The sequence below is a fragment of the Notolepis coatsorum genome (genome assembly GCF_963971535.1).
Source record: "Notolepis coatsorum genome assembly, chromosome: 15".
Classification (NCBI taxonomy): Eukaryota; Metazoa; Chordata; class Actinopteri; order Aulopiformes; family Paralepididae; genus Notolepis; species Notolepis coatsorum.
This window is the reverse complement of record NC_140179.1, coordinates 19775386-19800503: the sequence shown is the minus strand read 5'-3', so window position 1 is coordinate 19800503 and position 25118 is coordinate 19775386.

The window sequence follows — 25118 nt, the reverse complement described above, 5'->3', positions numbered from 1 at the left end:
TAATAATTTTTAATAAAAATTTTTACCTCCTATAATAGTGGGGGTAGTGTCTGACACCGTTATTAGGGGGTCGCGGCCTGAAAAGTTTGGGAAACCCTGGTGTAGACTACCACATGCTGCCCTACTGTCAGTCTGGGGAGGGTGTAGAGTAGACTACCACAAGCTGCCCTACTGTCGGTCTGGGGAGGGTGTAGACTACCACATGTCTCCTCTGTTGGTCTGGGGAGGGTGTAGACTACCACATGCTGCCCTACTGTCAGTCTGGGGAGGGTGTAGACTACCACATGCTGCCCTACTGTGGTCTGGGGAGGGTGTAGACTACCACATGCTGCCCTACTGTCAGTCTGGGGAGGGTGTAGACTACCACATGCTGCCCTACTGTGGTCTGGGGAGGGTGTAGACTACCACATGTCTCCTCTGTTGGTCTGGGGAGGGTGTAGACCACCACATGCTGCCCTACTGTCGGTCTGGGGAGGGTGTAGACTACCACATGCTGCCCTACTGTGGTCTGGGGAGGGTGTAGACTACCACATGCCTCCTCCGATACATGTGGAGTAGCCAGCTGCTTCTTTTCACCTGACAGCGAGGAGTTTCACTGGGAGAACGTATCGCGTGCAGAGGTTCACACTATTTCCCCCAAATCCTCTCCCTGCTGAACAGGCGCCCCGACCGACCAGTAGGAGTCGCCGTTTTACAACGACCAGGACACACGTACCCCACCGGCTTCCCACCCACGAACACCGAATCGTGTTCGTAGGGACGACTGACCGAACCGGAGGTACCGCTGACAGCTGGATTCCATCCCAGAGTCTCTGTGGTGGCAGGCGAGTGTTTAGACCTCTGCGCTGCCCAGAGAAGGAACCACGAGAACTGGACCTCGGTGGACAGAGAGACGGGAGAAGAACCAGCAGTTGGCCCGCATGGAGCGACAGATGTGGACAGGGACACAGTTAGGGATGCACCGATCCGACTTTTTCAGTCCCGATACTTGGGTATCGGCCAATACCGATCCGATACCCATTGTCCAAATATTTTTTCCAAAAAATGTAAAAAAAATAAAAATGTATCCACGTTTTTTTTTATATATATATTTTGTTTTTAAGAATTGTAAAGGATCACAAGTGTGTTTTTGATTTGTTGTAAACAAAGACAGAAAATAAACTTCATTCATTCAATTAATAAACTATGCCTCACTGTCACTGTGTAGAAGAGACTGGGATCATTCTTTTGTGCAAGGCAACATCAGGCTTGACTTAAAACATTACTTTCCTAACTTAGTGAAACTAAATGTAACAAATTAACACATAGATATAAATGTACTGAATGGTTATTTCTTATTTTATTTATTATTAAAAAATAAAAAAAAATAAAAAAATACGATATATTTTTTTTACCGATACCCGATCCAGCTATTTTACTGATATCGGCGGCCGATACCGATACCAATATCGGATCGGTGCATCCCTAGTAGACACAGTGTTGCCATCAGCTCTATTTTCAATCTTTCAAAATGTTGAGTTGCTATTTCGCCTGTTTTATTGCAACACTACTATCACTGACATCTAAGAAGGGTGATCCCCCCCTTGAACAGCCCTTCTAAGGTTTCTCTCCTCCACGTTGCCTGTGGTGCATTTTTTCCTATTGCTAGGTTTTAGTGAGTTTTTCCTTACCTTCGCGTGGGGTATGTCTGGGAGTGTTGCATTAATTTATTAGACATTTTCTGGACTTTATGGTGTTTTTGTTTTGTTCTTGATTTATTGTGATGTTTCCTCTTGACTTGTTTAAAGAAGACGTGTCCGGTCCATGGGGACATTAACGTGTGTTGTCGGGCCTTACAAATAAATTTGATTTGTTGGCCCGCGCGGTGAGACAGATGTGGACAGGGACACAGCTTCTGTTCTGCGTCTAAAGGTTAATAGCCCCCTTCACCGGGAAACAAAACAACATGTCGTGTGACTCATTACGTTGTATAACCGCAGAAGCTCCGGGAAAAATAATCACTGCATGACCAGCTGAGCAGGGAGCAAACAGTTCAGATGCCGCCTAGAGTAGAGAGGTCCGCTGGACCTGGTGAGGAACAGCAAACACAGCTCAGGTGGACCACAGCCCTGACCATCTGCTCGTTGTTTGTCAAAGACGCTCGCTTACTCAAACTTGACCCTGGGCTCTCTCCTGTCACCAGTGTGTTTGCACAGAGAGAGAGGGAAGGGGGGGGGGGGAGAGAAAGAGAGAGAGAGAGGGGGCGAGGGGGGGTGAGAGAGAGAAAGAGAGAGAGAGAGAGACAGAGACAGAGACAGAGAGAGAGAAACAGAGAGAGAGAGAGAGAGACAGAGAGAGAGAGAGAGCTCTCCGCACCTAGTGGCGGTCAGGTAAACAAGAGGGAATATGACGCAAACAAGATTACAAACAGAACCTCTCGAGACCAGAAGGATCCACTTTCAGAAAGAAAGGTTTCCAGCTGGCCTCTTTCTCGAGAAGCAGTAATGATGGTTGGGTCTAATTATAAAAAATAAAAAAAATAAAAAACTGAACAAAAAAGAAACGGCTTCACTCGTGAAGCGCTGACTCGCGTTTGAGTCGGCGTTTCTTCTCCCAGACGGCCTTGTCTTTAGTCACAACCCCCCAATCCAGAGACTGGAATGTGTGAAATCATAGGGTGCTGTGGAACACTGGGGGGGGGGGGGGGGGTTAGAGCAAACCTATCCTCTTACAAGATCCCATGGAGATCAGAACTGTCTGTTTAACGGTTAAGCGGCATTCTAGCCGAGACGTGTCGAAACTGTGGGGTAATGCCAGGCGATTGACTGGTAAACTGTGCGGTAATGCCAGGGCTGGACCAGCCTTTTCCCCAGCACCGGTGCCACGAAACCAGCTCACACCCACCGACAACAGTTCCAGCATGCTAGCTCTGAATAGTTGCAGACAAACCAAAACCGGTCTACGGGGTCGAGCTCCTATCTGTAGAAGCCGACTCGAGAAGAGGAAGAGAAGCTCACTGAAGTCCGTTTTGTGTACATTTCAGTGAGCTTCGGTCAGCTTCTACAGACACAAGCTCGACCCCATTGACTTTGCGTCGGTTTGTGGCTAACTAGCCGGAGCTAGCATGAGGAACAGCATGGCTTGTGGCTAACTAGCTGTTAATAATCAAACAGCCAACTAGAATTACCAAAACCTCCCAGACCAAAATAGACCTAGTTTTCACCACCCAACCGGATAGAATCACTAAGACCAACAACATGTTGACCGGTATATCTGACCACAATTTCATCTGTTTCACCAGGAAACTCAATAAAACTCGCTTTCTAAAAACATCAAAAAAATCTGCCACCTCATCAAACTACATCCCAAAAAACCTGCAACAGAGCTTTGAGGATGCAGTGAAAAAGCTTGACTGGCAGGAGATACTATCCTCCAATACCACAGAGAAAAACTGCACCCTCTTCACAGCAAAAATCAAGGAGACAATGGCCTCCTTCTCTAGGAAGGGGAGCCAAAAAGTCTAAAAACAAACCCACCTCCCATGGCTAGATCACAGCTGCAGACAGCAATTGAAAGACAGGGACTCACTCCTCAAACAGAGCTTAAAGTCTGGACTGTCTATCGACAGACAGAGATTCACGCATGCTAGGAACAAGGTCACACAGACCCTCAGGAAGGCCAAAGCAAACTTCTTTATTAGTATAATTGAAGCAGGAAAAGGGAACGGCAAAGAAATCTGGCAAACCTTGAATAAACTCCTAGGCAAACACCACAATCGGGAAAAAGACCCCCTAGAACTGAATGTGAATGACATACTAGTTAAAGACCCCACAGTACTGGCCTGCACCCTCAACGAACACTTCTTAAATAGTGTTCTAGACAGCACCAAACACTTTTCCCCCTCCAGTATCCTACCAAACCCAGTAACCAACACCCAGCCCCTCTTTGAACTGGAGGAGATAACAGAGCCTGAAGTGAAAAAGATCATTCTGGCTCTGAAAGGCTCCAAAGCCAAGGACGCCTACGGGCTCGACACTGATTTCCTCAAAACATACTCTGATGCACTCATTAAACCCATCACTCTACTAGTGAATCAATCAATCACCTCCAGGGAAGTTCCATCATCCTGGAAGATGGCCACGGTGACCCCTATCTTTAAATCTGGCAACAAGGCACTGGTGACCAATTATAGGCCCATCAGTATACTTCCTGTCATATCCAAAGTTGCAGAGAAGTGGGTGTTGAATCTCATGACTAAACATCTCGACTTGGGCCCCACCCCACTTAACCCAATGCAGTTTGGATTCCGTGCCCTTCACTCAACAGAGTCAGCCAACAGTCTGTTTTGTTGAAAAGGTCAAGAGTGCACTAGATAGCAACAAGTATGTTGGTGCTGTCTTCTTAGACCTTAGCAAGGCTTTCGACTGTGTCAACCATAATATCCTCCTAAACAAACTAACTCACTTCAATTTCTCAGCTGCTACAATAGAGTAGTTTAGATCCTACTTATCAAACTGAAAACAATGTGTCACGGTCAATGGCGCCAAGTCCCCATATCTAGACAACCCTGTAGGTGTCCCTCAGGGATCAATCCTTGGGCCCCTGCTATTCTCCCTGTATATCAATGACCTGCCAAATGTGTGTCCCGAACTCAATGTACAGATGTATACCGATGACGCAGTCATCTACACACAGGGCAAGGACATAGAGTTGATTACATCTAGGCTCACATGCGCACTAGACAAGGTACAATGATGGCTAAACAGCACCTGTCTCCTACTTAATGCGAAAAAGACTGTGTGCATGTTCTTTAGCAAGCGTCCAGAAACCATCAAGCGGTCCAATGTGTTCCTGAGGAAGGAAGGAAGGAAGGAAGGAAGGAAGGAAGGAAGGAAGGAAGGAAGGAAGGAAGGAAGGAAGGAAGGAAGGAAGGAAGGAAGGAAGGAAGGAAGGAAGGAAGGAAGGAAGGAAGGAAGAACTAGAACTTGTTTCCCACTTCAAATTCCTTGGGGTCATCTTGGACTCAAACCTGACCTTTAAGAAACACATAAAGAAAGTAAGGAACACCCATCAACTTCAACATTTCCAACTTCAAACAAATACGGCCCTCCCTAACACTTGAAGCCGCAAAGACATACCTACACTGTATGGTCTTCTCCCACATTGAATATTGCCTTCTAAACTGGTCATTTACTGGGGCCACAGCCATGAAACCCATAGAACAACTTTACAACAGAGCATTGAAGGTATATGACAGGAAACAGTACTCATACCACCACTGTAAAATCCTGGATAAGCATCAAATTTAAAATTTTGAAAACCTCAGACGTTATAAAAGTTCCTGCTTTGTATATAAATGCCTGCACAGATTAGCCCCTCCCCCTCTCAAGGAGTTTATCCACGAGAAAAGGAACACTGGATTAGCCACTAGGTAAAACACCAGAGGGGATTGTGAGGTCCATTTTAGAAAGACCGCCTTCAGCAAAAATGTTCTATCGATAAAGGGAAGTGGAACATGGAACAGCCTTCCGTTAAGGGAATGTACCACCCTGTCCACCTTTAGGGGCCAACTCAGGAAATGGCTGTTAGACAGCCAAATATTCACTCATTAGGGATGTTAGTGATGTTGTACTGACTGAATGTCATGTTAGTGTGGTCATGTCAGTGATGTCAGTTTTTATGAATGAACGTTGTATGGTCCGTTTTGTGTTTGTTTTATGTTAGGATTACGGGTGTTAGCCCTGTGCTATTCCCGGCATATACGTCCTTATCATGCGGTGATGTTATGCATACACTCATGTAAATGATGTTCATTAATTTGCATTGTCCTTAATAAACAAATCTTAATCTTAAATTGGTTTGTGGCTAACTATCTGGAGCTAGCATGAAGAACAGCATGGTTTGTGGCTAACTATCTGGAGCTAGCATGAGGAACAGCATGGTTTGTGGCTAACTATCCGGAGCTAGCATGAGGAACAGCATGGCTTGTGGCTAACTAGCCAGAGCTAGCATGAGGAACAGCATGGTTTGTGGCTAACTATCCAGAGCTAGCATGAGGAACAGCATGGTTTGTGGCTAACTATCTGGAGCTAGTATGAGGAACAGCATGGTTTGTGGCGGGAGCATGTCTATGTTCCCCGGGTCCTATGTTCCCCGGGTCCTATGTTCCCCGATTGATTGATTGATTGAAAATTTTAGACCACCAGCCCTGATTCCAAACTCTAACCTTAACCAACTTCGAAAGAGGGCCTAAGCTTAACCAGTTCGAAACAAGGCGGACATTAATAATTAATAAAATAATAAAAATTAATAAGATTTTCAATCAATTAATCAATCAATCGGGGAACATAGGACCCGGGGAACATAGGGATGATCCCGTTTGTGGCTAACTATCTGGAGCTAGCATGAGGAACAGCATGGTTTGTGGCTAACTATCTGGAGCTAGTATGAGGAACAGCATGGTTTGTAGCTAACTAGCTGGAGTTGGCATGAGGAACAGCTTAAAAAAAATGTATGACGCTCTGGACGTCCCTGGTCAGGACTTGCCCCGGAAGCAGTGGACAACCCTCAACCGCCTAAGGACCGGCGTCGGATGCTACGGCGCCTCAATGAAGAGGTGGGGCCTCAAGGACAGTGCCTCATGCGAGTGTGGAGCCCCTGCACAGACTGTGGAACATATAATCACCAGTTGCCCCAAACACCCGCCACCGTATGGAGAACGCGGCCTGATGGAACTGGACGACGAAACGTTGGCCTGGCTTGCCTCAACGAAGCTGCAGGTCTAAAGACACACGCCAGAAGAAGAAGAAGGAACAGTTTGTAGGAATCTACCATCAACCATCATTGGTAAGAAGGAAAGGACTACAGCCCCCTCAGCATCGACGGGGCACCGGTTGAGAGAGTGAACAGTTTCAAGTACCTCGGAGCCCACATATCCGAGGACTTGACATGGACCACACACATTGACAGTGTTGTGAAGAAGGCACGACAACGCCTCTACTTCCTCAGGCGCCTAAGGAAGTTCCAAGTCAGTCAGAAGATCCTTAAGAACTTCTACTCGTGCACAATAGAGAGCATCCTGACCGGCAACATCACCTCCTGGTTTGGGAATAGCACTGCACAAGACCGTAGCAGACTACAAAGAGTGACACGTTCAGCCGAACGCACAATTGGAGGGGGGCTTCCCACCCTCCAGAACATTTAAAACAAGCGGTGCAAGGGGAAGGCTAAGAGAATTATTAAGGACTCGAGCCACCCGAACAACTGCCTCTTTGAACTGCTGCGGTCAGGCAAGCGATACCGGAGTCTTAAGGCGAGCACAGAAAGACTCAGAAGAAGCTTCTATCCCCAGGCCATCAGGCTGCTAAACGAACAATAAACACTATGCAACAACCATCAAATGCACACAGCACACACACCCACACGCACACACTCACTCAAACAAACAACACACTGCAGCACCCACTCTCCACACTTTAGATCACACAAACACACTTTACACTTTATATTTATTGATAAAGGATTTGCACTACAACTCGTACACCTACTGTGAATTGTACCTAAATTGCACCTCGTCCCATTTCTGCCTTGCACTATATAGTATTGTATATTAGTACACTGCACAGTATTGTATATTGTATGGTAACTACGTCTATTCTGCATCGAACATTGTACATATGTCTAAACTGAACACTGTGACCTCATTTTTTTACTTCTAATTTTACTATGTTATTTTATTTCATACTTATCTTGTCTTGCACAGTCTCTGGAGCGTAACAGTAAGAAGCATTTTGTATAAAAGTATTCTGTACTTCTGTATGACAAATATTAAAGAAACTTGAAACTTGAAACTTGAAATAGGGTTACGGTTCCAAAAGATCTGAACTATCCCTTTACGGTTGATGTCCTTTGGTTTTATAATAATTCATGGGGTAAAAATGAACGTATGTGAACTTTTTGTTTCGTTTGTCCTCGACTGAGAGCCGTGACAAGCCTCTGTTTCTGGACCAGAGATGTGAGTGTGAGTCAGCTTATCCAGAACACTCTCCAGCTACAGGCCGAGGCTCCTCTCCTGACCGAGACGTTCCCACTTCCCACTGCCACACTGTTGCACTGCCAGAACCAGCAGGATATCTCTCTCTCTCTCCCCATCTCTACTCTCTCCCCCTCTCTCTCCCCCTCTTTCTCTCTCCCTCTCTCTCTATCTCCCCCTATCTCTCTCCCCCTCTCTCTCCTCTCTCTCCCCTCTCTCTCCCCTCTCTCTCTCTCCCCTCTCTCTCCTCTCTCTCTCCCCTCTCCTCTGGCTTTAATGACATGCCCCGCCTGATCTTAAGCTGACAGTCATTGAAGCTGAAAGTCACGTTGACTGAGGATGATGTTTGAGGATGTTGGTAGTTTGATAAAAGGGTACGTTCATCCCTTCCAACAAGCTCGCTGGTGTTATTATTCGTAGCCACAATCCATGCTGTTCCTCATACTAGCTCCAGATAGTTAGCCACAAGCCATGCTGTTCCTCATACTAGCTCTGGCTAGTTAGCCACAATCCATGCTGTTCCTCATACTAGCTCCAGATAGTTAGCCACAAACCATGCTGTTCCTCATACTAGCTCCGGCTAGTTAGCCACAATCCATGCTGTTCCTCATACTAGCTCCAGATAGTTAGCCACAAACCATGCTGTTCCTCATACTAGCTCTGGATAGTTAGCCACAAACCATGCTGTTCCTCATACTAGCTCCGGCTAGTTAGCTACAAGCCATGCTGTTCCTCATACTAGCTCTGGCTAGTTAGCCACAAGCCATGCTGTTCCTCATACTAGCTCCAGATAGTTAGCCACAAACCATGCTGTTCCTCATACTAGCTCTGGCTAGTTAGCCACAAACCATGGTGTTCCTCATACTAGCTCTGGCTAGTTAGCCACAAGCCATGCTGTTCCTCATACTAGCTCCAGATAGTTAGCCACAAACCATGCTGTTCCTCATACTAGCTCTGGCTAGTTAGCCACAAACCATGCTGTTCCTCATACTAGCTCTGGCTAGTTAGCCACAATCCATGCTGTTCCTCATGCTAGCTCCAGATAGTTAGCTACAAACCATGCTGTTCCTCATACTAGCTCTGGATAGTTAGCTGTTCCTCATGCTAGCTCTGGATAGTTAGCCGCAAACCATGCTGTTCATCATGTTAGCTCCGGCTAGTTAGCCACAAACCATGCTGTTCCTCATGCTAGCCGCGAACCATGCTGTTCCTCATACTAGCTCTGGCTAGTTAGCCCCAAACGGGGTCATCCCTATGTTCCCCGGGTCCTATGTTCCCCGATTGATTGACATTTTTATAAATGTTTATTATTTTATTAATTATTAATGTCCGCCTTGTTTCGAACTGGTTAAGCTTAGGCCCTCTTTCGAAGTTGGTTAAGGTTAGAGTTTGGAATCAGGGCTGGTGGTCTGACTATCTATTGCTACCGGGGAACACAGGACCCGGGGAACATAGGACCCGGGGAACATAGACATGCTCCCCCACAAACCATGCTGGGCTGCCTAATTAATCAACAGTAAATATGGCACATTCATCTGTAATCCCCCCACCCCCAACAGTAAGGAGATTGTTGCTTGTAAGGAGACAGAAATAAAGTAAAGGCGATTTATTTTACATTGTTTCCGCTGTTGTGTTTTCATAACCCCCTGAACGGGTGATAAGTATCACTTATAGGCGGGGAGGTGTGTGTGTGTGTGTGTGTGTGTGTGTGTGTGTGTGTGTGTGTGTGTGTGTGTGTGTGTGTGTGTGTGTGTGTGTGTGTGTGTGTGTGTGTGTGTGTGTGTGTGTGTGTGTCAGGGATGGGCAAACTCCCCAAATTACTATTAATAGTCACTGGGAACTATTCGATTACTAATTACATTCGATTACATTTTAGAAAGTTACTGATGTTTTAAATATCCGAGCTTCCACTTTAATGGATGATTTAGTTTTTACTTAATAGTCAAGTCAAGTCAAGTCAAGAGTTTTAATTGTCACGGCATACAGGTATACAATGAAATGCGGCTGGTCTTGCCCGCGACGATGTGCAATACAGTGGTACAACATATAATAGAATCCAATAAAAATACAGTGGTACAACATATAATAGAATCCAATAAAAAACAACAGTGCAATAAACAGGTACATGGTGTGCCATCTCGGTATCTGTACATAGTATTTACAGAGCATATAGGACATGCTAGGTAGCTTTAGTAGTGCAATACACTGTTCCTGATGTTATACTAATTTAAGTGGCCTTTCCTCTGGCCATAAGTGTGCGTGTGTGCGGCATGAGTGTTAAAGTGGCTGCTAGTGTGTGAGCGTGCTCAGCGTGCGTGTCGTGTATGTGCTAGTGTGTGCTTGTGTGTGGATAGTTCAGTTTCTGTGTCTCTCAATGTTCATTGTTCAAGGCTCTGATGGCCTGGGGGAAGAAGCTTAGCCTAAGCCTCTCCGTCCTAGTAGCTGGGGTTCGCAGGCGTCTGCCTGACCTCAGCAGTTGGAACAGGCTGTTATTGGGGTGGTGGGGGTCTTTCATTATCCTGCAGGCTCTGGATTTGCACCTCTTGTTGTATAGAGCCTGCAGGGGAGGTAGCGCAATACCCGTGGTACGCTCGGCTGAGCGCACCACTCTCTGTAGGGCCTTCTTGTCCTGTGCCGTGCTGTTCCCATACCAGGCAGTGATGTTTCCGGTCAAGATGCTCTCTACAGCTCCTGAGTAGAAGGACTGGAGTATCTTCCCCGATACTCTGAACTCCCTTAACTGTCTCAGGTGGTAGAGGCGCTGCTTCGCTTTCTTTACTACTGTGTCTATGTGTGTTGACCATGTCAGATCCTCTGAGATGTGGACCCCCAGGTACTTGAAGCTGCTCACCCTGTCCACGGTAGCCCCGTTAATCATCAGTGGTGTGTGTGTCTCCTGCTGTCCTCTCCTATAATCCACGATCAGCTCCTTGGTTTTACCAATGTTCAGGAGCAGGCTGTTGTCCTGGCACCAACGTTCCAGTACCTCAACCTCCTCTCGGTAGGCCTTCTCGTCGTTGTCCGAGATCAGCCCCACCACCACTGTGTCGTCTGCGAACTTCACTATGGAGTTGGAGCTGAACTTGGCCACACAATCGTGTGTGTAGAGTGAGTACAGCAGGGGGCTTAGAACACAGCCCTGGGGGGACCCGATGCTCAGGGTGATGGTGTTGGAGGTCTGACCCCCCACCCTGACCGCCTGGGGTCTTTCACTCAGAAAGTCCAGTACCCAGGCGCTCAGGGCGGAGCTCAGACCTAGCTCGATCAGCTTGTCCACCAGTCTGGTGGGGACTATGGTGTTGAACGCTGAGCTGTAGTCAATGAACAACAGTCTCACATAGCCCCCCTTCTGACGGTCAAGGTGGGAGAGAGTGCTGTGCAGTACCTGGGAGACCGCGTCGTCAGTGGACCTGTTTGTCCTGTATGCAAATTGCATAGGGTCCATATCACTGGGGAGAGAGGCACAAATGTGGTCCTTGACCAGCCTCTCGAAACATTTCATGACCACAGAGGTGAGTGCCACCGGTCTGTAGTCATTTGGGCATGTTGGGGAGGGTTTCTTCGGTACAGGGATGATGGTAGACATCTTGAAGCAGGCAGGGACTACTGACTCCGCCAGGGATTGATTAAATATGGCGGTGAACACCGGGGCAAGCTGGTTTGCACAGGACTTAAGTATGCGTCCTGTTATACCATCTGGGCCTGCAGCCTTCCTGGTGTTCACCTGCATAAATGCTCTTCTCACACTGTGTTCCGACAACGAGAGAGCGCCCCCGCCCCCCCGCGGTTGCCCCCCCCCTCCACAACAGCCGGTGTGCCAGTGACGTCACTAGCCAGAGGGCTAGCGGCGACACTGTCTACACCGAACCGAGCGTAGAAGGAGTTGAGTTTGTCCGCGAGAGAGGCGTCGTCGCTCCCCATTGAGGGGGCGCTGACTTTGTAGTCAGTTATTGTATTCAGTCCCCTCCACAAGCCTCTTGTGTCGTTTTGTGCCATTTGTGTCTCCAGTTTCTCAGCATATGTCCTCTTAGCAAGTTTAACAGCCTTGCGCAGAGTGTAGACTGAAGCCTTGTACTCTTCCATATTTCCTGACTCTCTGCCCAGGTTATAAGCCGTGGTGCGTGAGTTCAGGGCTGCTCTTATAGTGCTGTTCACCCAAGGCTTCTGGTTTGGGAAAACCCACGCCTTCTTTGTGAGGACAATACCGTCTGCCACTGTTGTTATATAACTCACAACGGTATCAGCGTACTCGCTGACGTCACTGGCGCTTCCTTTAAACACGTCCCAGTCTGAGTCCTCGAACGCATCACGGAGCGCGGCCTCTGATTCGTCAGACCACTTTTTTGTCTCACGTGACACGACGACGTCACGCGATCTTTGTTTGTATGCAGGAATAAAAAAAATGGAGTCGTGATCGCTCGCGCTTGCAGCGCCCATCAGTGGCGGAGCCACTACAGCCTTGTAGCCGGCTTTGAACGGGGTGTAACAGTGGTCGAGGGTGTTTCCCCCTCTTGTGGAGCAGGCGATGTGCTGAAAAAAGGTCGGCATCACTTTTTTCAGATTTGCCTGGTTGAAGTCACCAGTCACTATCGTTGCGGCTTCCGGGTGCTTGATTTGTTGTTTGTTGAGGTGGTCGTGTAATTCCACCAGCGCTTTGCCAGTATTTGCCTGTGGGTGGATATACACGACGGATATAATGACCGCGGTAAACTCACGGGGTAGGTGGTACGGGCGGCACAGGATTTGGAGATGTTCCATATCTGGGGAGCATGAACTTGAGAGGACATGTACTTCCTTGGGATTAACCCAGAGATTGTTCGTGAGGATGCAGACCCCACCTCCGATGCTCTTCCCAGAGGCTGCCGTGCGATCTGCTCTCAGGACGGTGAAATTGTCCGATGGAGAGACGCTGTTGTCCGGCGTCGCTGGCTTGAGCCATGTCTCCGTGAAACACATGACGTTAACGTCTCTCATCTCCTGTTGGAATCGGACCCTCGCTCTCAAGTCGTCCATCCTTCCCTCCAGCGAACGTGCATTCGCCAGAAAGATGGATGGAATTGCTGGACGGTAAGCAGATCTTTTTTATCTGAGTCTGATACCGCCTCGTCTTCCTCTATGCCTCTTTCTGCCGTTTCCTTTGTTGTTCTCCCGCTTGATTTCTGTTAGCCATTCTGGGCATAAAGTGTCTCCCAACTCCTCTTTGAGTCCGGCGTTTAGGTCCATAAGTGTCTGGCGGTCGTATGACATACCCGCCAGTGATGTTTTAATAAAAAAAGTAGAAAAAACAAACATAATAGCAAAAAATTTGCACAATCGTCGCGGAGCTAAACCAATAGCGAATGTGAGATAATCTAGCGAGCTAGCTGGCTGCTGTCGTTGCTAACAGCTAACACTAGCGCACCAAACTAGCGCTCCCAGGAACAAAACAATTAATTCTGAAAGTTACATCACTGATGCTTGAAATGTGTGAACTTAGTGACACAACATGTGTCAACATACAAAACGTTGCTACCATGTAACATCTCCGGTCTCTCTTTCTTCATCTTTCTTTTCTGTGCTACCTGTTCAGCGTTCAGCAGTGTAACAGTTAATAGGGTCCCCTCTCAATACACAGTAGCGGTGCCGGTAAAAAACATTTTTACAAGGGATTTTTTTTTTTAGACAAAACGATATTCGCATAAACAACTCGATTTATTTTTAATCATTTAACGACTATTCTAATATATGAAAACCGATGCTCATCCCTAGTGTGTGTGTGTGTTTATAGGGTGGTCTCCAGGGTGCCCCAAGCAAACATTTGAAATGTGTAGCTTCACCATTATTTCCTTCAGTTTGTATAAGAAGAATGTATAAGAATGACTATATTTGATCTTGTGTTTCACAGACACCTCCCCAGCAGATACAGTAAAGACGGCCCCTATACTAAGACAAAATCACATCCAAGAATAAAATCTGTCTCAGATAGAGGTCCCCCAGGGACAAGATCCTATCAAACTGGGGTCCGACGTGGCCTCGAGCGCAGACACAGTGAACGACACAGTCACGAGGAGTAAAGGACGGGGATCAAACCACATTATGATACGGGGAAGAAAAAAAAGAGGAAAAAGCCTGAGCCAGACCCGGCCACGACACACGTGCTTCAGCAATGGCTCGTCGATTAGTCAATCAGGGACATTCGTAGGCCGGGCGAAAAAGGAGCCCCCCTCCTGAGCTAGAAGCCTGTACTTTTATGACTTTTAAGTTGTCGTCGTCATCGTCGCCCCCCCCCCCCCCCCCCCCCACCGATCACAACATCAAACAACCGCTGATTCTCCTTCAGTACTCAGAACACCCCCCGCGGGCTCTAAGCCACTCTCCTACATGTACAGTATACAAGCCCCTATACCTAACCCTAAACCCCTGTGAGCTCTAAGGCCCCGTTTAGACGGAAACGCTAGCAGGTGAATCCGCAAAAATATTTTTTCAGATGTGCCTTTCGTTTATACGGAAACTGCGTTTTTACGGGGTGAAACCGTAAAAAAGTGAGACCACCTTCCAGGGTGGAATTCCTAGAAACGGTAAACCTTTGCGCTCTCGTCTAAACTGTCAAACCGCATAAAACGATGACGAAAGGGTTGTCAAGGCTCTCGTCGCATACTGCTTACATCACAGGCATGCGCCAGTAGCCTAGAAGCGTAAACAAAGCATGTCTGATTCTATCCATGGCAATCACCTGAAGGCTACATTGGCAGTACTTTTAAATACACAAGAATCTGTCCCGCGGCTATCACAACTATTATGACTGGACCCACTGTCTGTGAGTGACTGCTTTGGTCCAATCACATTCCCCACCCACACTCTGCGAATCAGAGGCAGAGTAGGGCGGGTCTTCACAGCACGTCATGTGACATATGCACCAATCGTGTGACAGCAGGGCTCCGTTGTCTCGAGTTGTTACAGCCTCGTCTGCACGGAGAATTCCACCCCAAAACGCTCGTCTAAACGCAAAATTTAAAGTGAAACCGCAAGACGACTTTTGCGGTTTCTGTTCAGACTTCCATCCCAAAACGCTTGTCTAAACGTAGCCTAAGAGACTCCTACATGTACAGTATACAAGCCCCTATACCTAACCCTAACCCCCTGCAAGCTCTAAGAGACTCCTACATGTACAGTATACAAGCCCGTATTCCTGTAACGTTTGGGGTTTTGCTCTCACCTGGGAGCAAAAGCCCTGGCGTTGCCCAGTGGTAATTACCAGTCTTCCTGCCCTGATTGGTACCTGGTGTGTATAGTTTACTCTGCTTCATATGTCCTCCCTGTTTGCTATTCACATTGTCAGTCGCTCACTGATCGTTACCGTGAGTACACTTGCCAGAAGAAGCACTTATCGCTCCTGTCTTGGAGGATACGTTCGTTACCGGTGTTATCATTATCGTGTTTTGCATTGCCTTGTTTATACTGTTATGTGCTTATGTAGCACCGTCGTCCGACGTCTTTTGTTTTGTGCCTCGTTTTGGAGACAGTGTGTTCTCCCCCTTACTTTCCCTGTTTTGTCGTTTAGCTCAGTATAGCATTTTTGTATTACCGTGTTTGAGACGGTGTTGTCTCTCTTTATTTGCCCAGTTTGTTAGAGACAAGAGTAGTCTCTTTTTCTTTATTCATCGTTGTCGGCGTGTAGTCTGACGTCACTTTGGACCGCCCGCGAGGTCCACCCGTATAGGGATTTATCATTGGGAAAATGGATTATCGGCTATTGTAACAATTCTGCCTCATGAACCCAGGAAGACTAGAGGCTCTTTCATGCGTCTCTAATGGGGATCCTTTAACCCTTTATTCGCCAATGACGTGTTCCCACGTCATTCTCCGCCATGCGTAATCTGCCAATGACGCAACGGTTCAACGGTTCAAGAGCGCCATCTGGTGGCCGATCGCCCAAACAGGAAGTGACGCGCCGGAAGTGGTGCTCGCCCATATTTCGTCCGGGCACTCGCTATCGTTAGCGGGACTCCATCTTGATACACTGGACATCGATCGGTTGCAAATAACTCGATAAACAACATGATTTGGACGTATATATTATTATACAACCTGGAAATGGATCGCATATATCAACATCCCATAATCGCACACTTTCTGCTCCATGCTGACCACCCAACGGTCAGAGGAAGGTGCGGTAAGTTTCAGCGTGTTTGCTTATTATGATCTATATAAACTGCTGTGATCTATGTATCGCCCATACTACATAAATTATTTAACGTCGGCCACGGACTTATAAACCCCCCCCCCCCCCCCCCCCCCTCCCCCTCCGGTCACCAGCAGATGATGAGGCAAGACGTTTAGGACCTTGTGCAATTGAAAGTTTTATTATGACGTCAATCGGTATCAAACTACATTTGATGATCTATATGTATTTAGGGCTATAAATCACATTCTGCAGAATGCTGCAGAAAACGATAAAAACATATTTATACTTTAGACCGTATTTTAGTATGAATATGTGAATGAAAAAGTAGAACGTTGCTACATCCTAAACGATAGATACTTGACGTTGAATGGGCCATAGTAATGTCAATTTAGCAATACAATTTAAAAAGTTATAGCCCTGCAAAGAAGGGGAACATCTCCATAGACTTACAGTGGTGGCAGAGAGGGGTGTATAAAATCAGAATAATCCCTGGCAGATAAAGGGTTAATAAACAAACAAACATTGAAAAGCTTTCCATTTTTGCACAAAATAAGTTCCCTTCTATCACTAACATTATTGTTTAAGCATTTCTGGTTGAAATAAGATTCAGCGATTTTTTTATGATTAATTGCGAATATATGCGAGTATATTCATGTTGAGCTATAGATTGTGGATGAATACGCACAGAAAGGTACACCATGCAAATGTCCATGCTTTATTTGTTTTAAACGAGATGATTTAGAAATGGGCAATGGGCAAATACATTGCGTTGGACAGAGCACGGAAAAACGGCAATGACGTAACAACTACACTTCCCTATTGCTCCTCTACAAATAAACATTATTTAGTTTGAGAAGTAACACCTGCCTACTGTCTACCCGTTCTGTCCTGCACTTGGGTCCAACACACCTACCCACTGTAACGTATACCTAACCCTAACCCCCCGCAAGCTCTAAGAGACTCCCACATGTACAGTATACAACCCCGCGGTTTGAGCCGTTCTGAGAGGAAACCTGGTCTTTACGGAACGGAGGGGTGGAATTTAGGTCTTAGCCACTAATCCAGCATGGAATGCTCCCTCCTGAGCTCGAGCCCTGGTCAGAATGACCCCTCTGTAGGAGACATGCCGGTGTTTATGTGGCACACACACACACACACACACACACACACACAGTACGTCTCTCTCCACTGTCCAAAACAAGGCCCGCGATGACCACTGCTTACGGGGGCCGACGCCTCCCATAGACTCTCTCCTGTACACCTCCTCTCTCCTCTATGCCTCCTCTCTCCTCTATGCCTCCTCTCTCATGTACGCCTCCTCTCTCCTGTACGCCTCCTCTCTCCTGTACGCCTCCTCTCTCCTGTACGCCTCCTCTCTCCTCCTCTCTCCTGTACGCCTCCTCTCTCCTGTACGCCTCCTCTCTCCTGTACGCCTCCTCTCTCCTCCTCTCTCCTGTACGCCTCCTATCTCCTGTACACCTCCTCTCTCCTGTACGCCTCCTCTCTCCTCCTCTCTCCTGTACGCCTCCTCTCTCCTGTACACCTCCTCTCTCCTGTACGCCTCCTCTCTCCTCCTCTCTCCTGTACACCTCCTCTCTCCTGTACGCCTCCTCTCTCCTCCTCTCTCCTGTACACCTCCTCTCTCCTGTACACCTCCTCTCTCCTGTACGCCTCCTCTCTCCTCCTCTCTCCTGTACGCCTCCTCTCTCCTCCTCTCTCCTGTACGCCTCCTCTCTCCTGTACGCCTCCTCTCTCCTGTACGCCTCCTCTCTCCTCCTCTCTCCTGTACGCCTCCTCTCTCCTGTACACCTCCTCTCTCCTGTACGCCTCCTCTCTCCTCCTCTCTCCTGTACACCTCCTCTCTCCTGTACGCCTCCTCTCTCCTCCTCTCTCATGTACGCCTCCTCTCTCCTGTACGCCTCCTCTCTACTGTACGCCTCCTCTCTCCTGTACGCCTCCTCTCTCCTGTACGCCTCCTCTCTCCTCCTCTCTCCTGTACGCCTCCTCTCTCCTCTATGCCTCCTCTCTCCTGTACGCCTCCTCTCTCCTCCTCTCTCCTCTATGCCTCCTCTCTCCTGTACGCCTCCTCTCTCCTGTACGCCTCCTCTCTCCTGTACGCCTCCTCTCTCCTGTACACCTCCTCTCTCCTGTACGCCTCCTCTCTCCTGTACGCCTCCTCTCTACTGTACGCCTCCTCTCTCCTGTACGCCTCCTCTCTCCTGTACGCCTCCTCTCTCCTCCTCTCTCCTGTACGCCTCCTCTCTACAGTATGCCTCCTCTCTCCTCTATGCCTCCTCTCTCCTGTACGCCTCCTCTCTACAGTATGCCTCCTCTCTCCTCTATGCCTCCTCTCTCCTGTACGCCTCCTCTCTCCTCCTCTCTCCTGTACGCCTCCTCTCTCCTGTACGCCTCCTCTCTCCTGTACGCCTCCTCTCTCCTGTACGCCTCCTCTCTCCTGTACACCTCCTCTCTCCTGTACGCCTCCTCTATGCCTCCTCTCTCCTGTACGCCTCCTCTCTCCTGTACGCCTCCTCTCTCCTGTACGCCTCCTCTCTCCTGTACGCCTCCTCTCTCCTCCTCTCTCCTGTACGCCTCCTCTCTCCTCCTCTCTCCTGTACGCCTCCTCTCTCCTCCTCTCTCCTGTACGCCTCCTCTCTCCTCCTCTCTCCTGTACGCCTCCTCCTCTCTCCTGTACGCCTCCTCTCTCCTCCTCTCTCCTGTACGCCTCCTCTCTCCTGTACGCCTCCTCTCTCCTGTACGCCTCCTCTCTCCTCCTCTCTCCTGTACGCCTCCTCTCTCCTGTACGCCTCCTCTCTCCTCCTCTCTCCTGTACGCCTCCTCTCTCCTGTACGCCTCCTCTCTCCTCCTCTCTCCTGTACGCCTCCTCTCTCCTCCTCTCTCCTGTACGCCTCCTCTCTCCTCCTCTCTCCTGTACGCCTCCTCTCTCCTGTACGTCTCCTCTCTCCTCCTCTCTCCTGTACGCCTCCTCTCTCCTCCTCTCCTGTACGCCTCCTCTCTCCTCCTCTCTCCTGTACGCCTCCTCTCTCCTCCTCTCTCCTCCTCTCTCCTGTACGCCTCCTCTCTCCTCCTCTCTCCTGTATGCCTCCTCTCTCCTCCTCTCTCCTGTACGCCTCCTCTCTCCTGTACGCCTCCCGTAGCCTCTCTCCTTTACGCCTCGACGTCAGGGGAGGTATACGTTCGTTCACACGAGTGGCTTCCTGGAGGGGAACCCCTGCCCCCAGATCGCTTCGCGAGCGTAAAGTAGTGCTTTCTGAGAAAGTGAAATAGATGAGAAGTCAAAGCGACGTCAACACTTCGTCTAGGACGGTAAATGGTGCATTTATATATGTTTTTTTATCCAAAGCGCTTTACAATCTTTTGTTCCTCACATTCACACACCGACGGCGGGAGCGACCGTGCAAGGTGCCGACCCGCTTATCGGGAGCAGTTATGGGTTTAAGTGTCTTGCTCAAGGACACATTGACGCGGTGCCCGGGAATCGAACCGGGAACCTCCAGATTGCCAGACGACCGCTCTACCGCTCAGGAGCCCCCTCACACACTGTCCGTAGTGAATCCACAGAACGGCACACGTCTCTACCGTACGTCTCTCAACCCTGGCGTCACTGAGGGGGGGGGGGGGGTCTCCGTCGTTTCAGAGACGACCTGCAATGGACCCTGACTCCACGCACAGCCGGTCTCATCCCAATCAGAGACGTGGGCGAAGAGAGAACAATGAGTTACTCATTATAGAAACAGGAGTTCGTTTGGTCTACGGTGTAGGGTGTAGGGTTAGGCAGACCCAGGCCAGACGACGTACACCCACAAACACAAAGGCATACAGATGTACGTGACCACAGACAGACAGACAGACAGACAGGCAGGCAGACAGACTGGGAGCAGTGTGAGTCAAAGCGCTCTAACCGCAAATCCTCGAACAGGCCTTTTTCAGTCTGCTTCCCACTCTGCTGGCTTCTGTAATGTAAACTCACGTCGCTTCTAAGGCCATGTTTAACTTGTTGTTTCTAGTTATTTTTTTTTTGTACACGTCGCAAGTGCGTCCGTTCAGTTGTAACAGTTTGTCTGATGTCAGTTGGCCTCGACTCGGGTCGGCCCCGGTGCATGCTGGGAAGGGTTTTGGAAAAGTTACAGAGACTGAGAGGAGAGCGGAAGAGAGAGAGAGAGGACATCTCGTGTCATGCCGAGATTCTCCTGTCATGTAAGACAACGGCCAACAATCAGTTCCCTGTCAGTGTTGTAGTCGAGTCACTAAATCTTGAGTCCGAGTTGAATCTCGAGTCCCCAGTGTTTGAGTCCGAGTCCAAGTCTGAGTCACCAAAGAAGATCCCGAGTCGAGTCCCCATTACCTTAGTCCGAGTCCGAGTCATCAAGGTTGAGTCCACTCCACTCTGGCAGTCAAAGAGCTGATATACACATAAAAAAAGGTCTACATTAAACATAAATGACACAATAGCGGCAGAGTATATAAAGGAGAATACATAACTGTATTTATCAATGAACAAGTCCGAGTCTGCACCTTCAGAGTCCGAATGCAGTCAATGCTCAAGTCCAAGTCGAGTCACGAGTCCTCAAAATCAGTCCTGGACTTGAGTCCTACAACACTGCCTGCTGTGTATACAGAACTGTTTGTATCACTCGTGTTGATCCATTACTCACTCAAGGTTAACCTTCTGTAGTGTGCTAGTGAAATGGTTAACATTCTGTAGTGTGGTAGTGAAAGGGTTAACCTTCTGTAGTGTGGTAGTGAAAGGTTAACCTTCTGTAGTGTGGTAGTGAAAGGTTAACCTCCTGTAGTATGGTAGTGAAAGGGTTAACCTTCTGTAGTGTGGTAGTGAAAGGTTAACCTTCTGTAGTGTGGTAGTGAAAGGTTAACCTTCTGTAGTGTGGTAGTGAAAGAATTAACCTTCTGTAGTGGGGTAGTGAAAGGTTAACCTTCTGTAGTGTGGTAGTGAAAGGTTAACCTTCTGTAGTGTGGTAGTGAAGGGCTAACCTTTGTAGTGTGGTAGTGAAAGTTTAACCTTCTGTAGTGTGGTAGTGAAAGGGTTAACCTTCTGTAGTGTGGTAGTGAAAGGTTAACCTTCTGTAGTGTGGTAGTGAAAGGGTTAACCTTCTGTAGTGTGGTAGTGAAAGGTTAACCTTCTGTAGTGTGGTAGTGAAAGGGTTATCCTTCTGTAGTGTGGTAGTGAAAGGTTAACCTTCTGTAGTGTGGTAGTGAAGGGTTAACCTTCTGTAGTGTGGTAGTGAAAGGTTAACCTTCTGTCGTGTGGTAGTGAAAGGTTAACCTTCTGTAGTGTGGTAGTGAAAGGTTAACCTTCTGTAGTGTGGTAGTGAAAGAATTAACCTTCTGTAGTGTGTTAGTGAAAAGTTATCCTTCTGTAGTGTGGTAGTGAAAGGGTTAAACAAACACCCCAAACTGCCACCAACAATCATGACTCATTCTTTTCATCTTCCTGGTCGTTGAAGCGTGATCTAAATGCTCGCTGCCTGCAGAATGATTGGGAGGAGGGGGGGGGGGGGTAATCTAGGGCTCCCCGCATAATTATAGTGAGATTTTAACAATACAAAACAAACAGAGAGAACACATTACAAGGGGGCCTCACTTTCCCCTTGTTTTGGTTAGCCTACACACAAACACACACACACACACACACACAAAATGGCATCCAATGTAATCAAAAAAGTCTAGATTCTTGTACCAGATCTCCTCTCTGGTAAACAAGAATATCCTGAAGACTCTGGCAGGAGCACTCATTCAAGGGTACTACGACTATGCTTGCACCTCATGGTACCAAAGCACCTCAAAGGCGCTAAAAACAAGATTACAAACATCACAAACAACCTGGTCAGACTACTACTTGACCTTACTCCTAGAACCCACTTCACCCCTGCCCATTTTGACAACCTAGGATGGCTTAAGAGTAGACGACAGAGTACAGCAACTTGCAATGGGCCTGGTCTACAAGATACACTACATGACTTAGGTACCCATGTACATGCCAAAATACTTCCCAAAGGTCAGTGAATACCACGACCACAACACCAGAGGGAGTTCCACAAATCATGTGCAACCCAGATTCGGCTCAAACAAGGGACTAAACACGTTTCGCAATTATGCCACATCAATGTGGAACGCCCTACCCACAGCTGTAAAGGAATGTGAATGCCTACCCACCTTCAAAACCACTCTCAAAGAGCACCTACGGGAGACTGCAATTCGAAACTGGCCCCTGTAAATGTCTAAACCGAACCCCCTCCAATGTACAGTTTCCCCCCCCACACCACCCCACCTACCCAACGTCCTCCAATGTACAGTTTCTTCCCCCTCAAATGTATATACTCTCTTTTTAGACTCCTTTTGTACACATAAACAGTACTGTATATTTGTAGATCTGGTATGTCATAAATGTCTAGAATGCAATAGTACTGTCTACCTGTATGTCACAAAAAATAAAAAATAAAAAAAGAACTCTAACCCTAACTAACCTTACTGTCATGCACTTGTCCTAATAAACTAACCTACACTGTAAAGGCCTCTACATGCTACAGCAATTGCAACACAACATCGACAACGCAACAGTGTTGCAGACACTCTGCCTTTATGCTTCTGCAACATCGACGCGCAGCCTATGCAACATTGTACCCCGGATGTAGCTAGGTTCCCTAGATAGATGAAACTTCCCTTCTCAACCAACCCATTGATAACAAGCAGAAAAATATTTTTTACTTCCGGTCGGGGGGGTTTCAAAATAAAAGAGCGACATCTAAAAGCACCGGAAATACGTTTATTTTGTACATTATCTAACGTTAAAACAAACCTAAACTAATCTAAAGTTAGTTTAGGTTCGTGTTGTAGTGTGGTAGTGAAAGGGTTAACCTTATCATTATGTAGTGTGGTTGTGAAAGGGTTAAGACACAGTGGGCCAGGTGTCGTTCCACCGGCCACCAGAAGGGGGCGTACAGACACCGACTCTTCCTTTCCCCCCTATATGCAATTCTGGGAGGCTATTGCATCGCTGGTTGGCCTCTCCGGTCATGGACAAGCTGGCCTGTGTGTACATGCATTGATGTGTGCGCGCGTGCACGCGCACGCGCGTGCGTTCGTGTGTGTGTGTGTGTGTGTGTGTGTGTGTGTGTGTGTGTGTGTGTGTGTGTGTGTGTGTGTGATTTGAACCAATCCCAGTGAGTTGTTATTGCCCAAGGTGTCGTAGTGTGGTTTTAGGATTAACATCAACTGTACCTGCCGGGTGGAAAAACACAAGAGCCTCTCAACACTCATCTGTCTGATCTGTCAGCAGGCTGAACATGAGGAAAAGCCGCTTTCACCACCTTGGGAATAACTTATGGGCAGAAATGGCAGCTATATTGAACAGGATGTGAACACAAACCCTCCACTATACGAAGAAGAAGAAGAAGAAGAAGAAGAAGAAGAAGAAGAAGAAGAAGAAGAAGAAGAAGAAGAAGAAGAAGAAGAAGAAGAAGAAGAAGAAGAAGAAGAAGAAGAAGAAGAAGAAGAAGAAGAAGAAGTAGTAGTAGAAGAAACCCACCCAACCCCCTTAATGTACAGTTTCCTCCCCCTCGAATGTATATAGTTTCTGTTAGGATCTCTGTTAAACAGTACTGTATATTTGTATATCTTGTATGTCACAAATGTAACAGTACTGTCTATCTGTATGTCGTGTATGTCATAAATGTCATGATATATATCCATAGGCGGCGGGTCTATTAGGCCAGGGGGGGCTATGCCTACCCAGGATATTAGGCTGCTGGCTATTGTGTGTCTTGTGCTGCAGCCCGCTGGCCGAGGTGTCAACGACGAAGGTGGCAGTCGGCTAGGTGGCAGCGTTTAACATTCCAGGTACAGGCAGTAACCAATCACGCATAGGCTCAGGTTAAATAATGTAGCCAATCACATCATGCATATGATCATCCTGATCCCGCAGTAAAGCAAACATCTGCGTTCCGAATCTCCGCCCGCCGATCGCTTTGTAGCGAACACCAGCGCACTATTTTGAGTAAAATTTCAAAAAGCAAAATGGATATACGGTATTTTCCCAAGGCATATAAACAAAGTAATTTAGAAGCTGCACCGGGCTGGCCCTGGGCATAACTACGGATCACCGGAGGCTGTATGTTGCTTTATCTTGGCAAACAAGGGCTTGCTCTAAGAGGACATGATGAGAGTCCGAGTTCATCAAAATCGTGGAAACTTTTTAGAGCTACTGTATGTACATTGTTTTCAAAGCATGATGAGATCTAAATAACGAAAGACGTTCCCTTCATTGCTGTCAGCACTGCAACTTGTGATTAAAGTCGTGAACGGTCTTTCTCAGCAATGAGGCACATCACATCCAAAACCAACAATGCGCCAGTCTGCTTCACATTGAAAGTGATCTCACAGACAAAGTTAAAGCAGAAAAGATCATTGATGCCAAGAAAGACGAAACGTCGCATTTTGCTGCATTAAGGTAAGACAATGGTTAATCTATTATTGGATGCCTTCATTTTAACACTTAATTTGCACTGTGTATTGACAAAAAAGGAAAAAATGTGCGCGCTCCGCACTAAGTACCCTACCCTAATGTCCGGTTCACGCGCCGCCTATGTATATATCTGTATATCATGTATGTCATTAATGTAGCAGTACTGTCTATCTGTATGTCATGTTATGATGAATTGAAAATGGGGAACCCTGATGTAAACAAGACGAAAGTCTTTCTCTGGTCTGCATCCCCTTAACAATTGTGTGTATTGAGCCGTACTGTATTGTACCCATTCTGCAATCTGTTAATAAAATGTTCAATCAATCAATCATCCTCCACTAATGCTATACTTGTACATGCCCACGTACCCATATTGCACAAAATAGAAACATTTAGTAAATAATAAATATCTTGTTTCCAAAATAGGCTTCAGAGAGGAGAGC